This window comes from Limulus polyphemus, unplaced genomic scaffold (genome assembly GCF_000517525.1).
Source record: "Limulus polyphemus unplaced genomic scaffold, Limulus_polyphemus-2.1.2 Scaffold5204, whole genome shotgun sequence".
Lineage (NCBI taxonomy): Eukaryota > Metazoa > Arthropoda > Merostomata > Xiphosura > Limulidae > Limulus > Limulus polyphemus.
In genome coordinates, this window is record NW_013670814.1 from 25,662 (window position 1) to 29,366 (window position 3,705).

A 3,705-nucleotide genomic window follows, 5' to 3' on the forward strand; every position below is an offset into this window, starting at 1 on the left:
CAAGTAAAATGTGGTTGTTATCTGTGTTCTCTTCGGAGAAACATAACTTGTGTTACCTGATGATGACAAAACCTTGTCGAAACGTTGTACATTTGCTGTTATATTAAAGTTTTTCTTCATTACCCATTCAAGCCGTCTCCAGCCATTATTGTGTTACGGTTAGACAGTTTTTTGTTTTTTTTTCATTTGCAAATCAGATAAAAGCTAGGGTCAGCTACGCTCTTTGCTCATAACATGCTATAAACATATGGATTGTTTGCTGGACGTGGAGCTGAGTGCAAATATGGCTTTTGGTGTATTATTGTTTTTGAATGTAAAAGTCATGCCTGTCCCAGGAGTTCTAGATAATAGACTACACATAGAGAGGTTTTAAGAGCTTTTGCAGAGTTTGGTTAGTTTGACTTTAAGTTTTGTTTTTACATTCATTGGTGTATGAGATCTAACTTAACATAAGTAGATTTTCACTGACTTTTTGGTTAGATTAATTTAGACTCATAATTCTATTTAGAATTTTACGTTTAAGATAGCTAAGAAGGTTTAAGAACGTTCTTAAATATTTGTTTTTGCATTATTATTCACCTTCGGTGAATCGGTTTAGCGTATCTTGTATTTCAATATTGACCTTAACTTCCAAAAAAAGGTAGGGTTTGTTTAAACACATCATTTAGCCCGGCATGGTCAGGTGGCTAGGGAGCTCGACTCGCAATCTGAGGGTCGCGGGTTCGAATCCCCGTCCCACCAAACATCTTCGCCCTTTCAGCCGTGGGGGCGTTATAATGTGACGGTCAATCCCATTATTCGTTCGTAAAAGAGTAGCCTAAAAGTTGGCGGTGGGTGGTGATGACTAGTTGCCTTCCCTCTAGTCTTACACTGCTAAATTAGGGACGGCTAGCGCAGATAGCCCTCGTGTAGCTTTGCGCGAAATCCAAAACAAACAAACAAACAACCACATCATTTAAGCATTGTTTTTATTTCAAGTGTTGATTTCAGTAACTAACATCCAAGATTAACTTAGATTTTACATATATTTCATTTTCATTTAACTTGTCAGGGTTATTTTTGAATTGGAATTAGCTTATTCTACTTCTAGTTGAACTTACACGATAATCTAATAAAGGTTTCTCATACATCCCATATATATATTCAAGACGTGCCTATGAGAAACACTTGCTCTTTTGTTTTGTATAGTGTTTTGGTGACAATAATTGTTTTTTCTAACTTGTGTATTTATGTCTTTTCTCTCTTCTTGTGCGAAAAGTTCGGTTCGCGTTCAGGGAGAAGCACGCACCGTAACACGATATCTTAGAGCTTCCTGTTAGCAGGTTCTAACTGACTACTTTGAGTCGTAGAATACTAGATTAGCCTCCTTTGTTCATAAAGGCTCTGATTTTCTTGGTGATAAATCTAACAGATCTTCTCAATTTCTAAGGGACTTGACATTATAGTACATTCATTTGTTTCCTCTTTGTGTTAATTTGTTTGGTCTTAATTGATTTGAAGAGCTATAAAAAAAAGATTTAAACCCCACATTATTTCCATGGTCATAGTCATGGTTCGAATCGATATAGAAAACCAAAATATTAGAACAACTGGTTATTAAGGCAAGTTAGATTCTCGAACGAATACATGTAATAGGCTTCAGTAAAGCTAGAGGTTTACAATTATTACAAATGTGGTTATCTGAATTCAACTTGCCATAATTTAAACATTGAATATATGAACAATTGTCATTTAAGACTTATGAATAGTGTTGATTTTATTCGCTAAATTAATATTATTAGTTTCGTAGTGTATACTCACTTTTAATTTAGCTCTAAGAGGTTTCTAATAAGTTATTTATTTGGTTTAGAAACTATGGTATAAAGTGAAGTTACTTTTTCTATTAGCGAACAATGGAAAAAATACTGTATATAATGCAAAGATACTGTTGATTATTGGCCGAGTTCACATTAAGTAAAGTTTGTTTTCACTGATCCCAAGTTGGTAAATGTCGTTTAATGTTTTCATTATACCAGCTAGAACCAAGCGATACTAGGTTGGACTGTGGACTAGTCTCCTTGTAGTGAGTGTTTGGGCAAAACAGAATAGACTTAGTTGAAATTGTTGTGGACCCTTAGTTAAAGCAGTATAGTCATTTATAGTGTGTTTATTCACACCTCTGCGGTGTGTTAAACTGATGGTATACATAAGGTTCCATTGGAACTTCTTTGTCAGGATTGACCATTTTAAGAGTACACTATTAGTGTTTATAATTCGCGTTTGACTTAAAGTGAAACTGAAACAATATTCATCAGGTTTGTTTTGATGTCGGATATTTAGTGTGAGTTAACTAGAATATCATATCATTTTCAGTTTATGTCTTTTGTTCTATGCATGTTGGAAATGATATATCATGTGGTTTACCTTAGCGTCGTGGGGAGATACTATACTAGCAAGAAAAATTAACATTTTGTATTTCAATAGGTTTGGCGAAATGTATGGCTACACAATGTCCCTAGTAATAAACATGCGCTCATTTTCAAAATATGTACATACGAATTATATAAATTATGCCTAAATACATGTAAATTTATACGTAAATGATTTCAATGAAATTGGTACTTACTTCAATGGAATGGTCTTCAGACGAACACACACACAACCAAGCTACTTATATTTTACTTACCTTATGGAAAAAGACTCGAGATTTCTAAGAAGGTTTTATTTTATATTTAATGCTTTAAAATGTGAATCTCATGTAAAGGTGAAGAAATTTTTTCTACATAAATCTCTGATATTCTGAAGTTACAGCATTCAAAAGCTTGTAATAATTGTAGTCTGTATGAAATAGAACACTAAAGCATTTCAACCAAATAATGAGGCCAAATTTAGAGGTATGGACCACCATCGAAAGAGAGGTATACATGCCAGAGCCATCTAGCGTTAATTCAACGGTTTGTGAAGAAATGACCGAAAAAGAAAAGTGGCCTCAGTTTCTTTGTTTTCTTGGAATGAGTACCCATAAGAAATCGATACATACGTTCATACTGTTGCCTTCCTAGGTATATTGCGACTGGATTTTCTTGCATTCCAACAACAAGGAAATGAAATTCTACCCACTGACTTTAATTGGATTGGGCTTAGGAGAGCATGTTGTCTGTGAGGTTGTATTCACTTATTACCAAACCTATGAATGCTGATTGTAGTTCTTCGCGTGTACTTGACTCAAAGAACTTAATTAATGCCGTCTAACTTCATACATTCAGAAAAAAACCTCAAATTAATTACTTTCTGTTTCGTAATATTAATCTTAAGTATGAACTTTTATCAACATCTTTTATTTGGATTTCATTTGGCTTGGAAACATAAATGAAAATTCGAAGCATGGAACTTTATTCAGTAGGAAATGGAATAAAGATCCACCTTAATGTGAGACGGTTTCATACGGTCTTTCGTCTTCAAAACTAACAAAAACAAACACACTCAAGATCCACCTTAATGTGAGACGGTTTCATACGGTCTTCAAAACTAACAAAAACAAACACACTCAAGATCCACCTTAATGTGAGACGGTTTCATACGGTCTTCAAAACTAACAAAAACAAACACACTCTCAATCGTCTCACTTTCTATAATCCTATGGTTATTTATGGCATTTTATGCGATAGAAACGAAATATTTTCTATTCCATACATACGTATACCACCAAACATGCTCGCCCTTTCA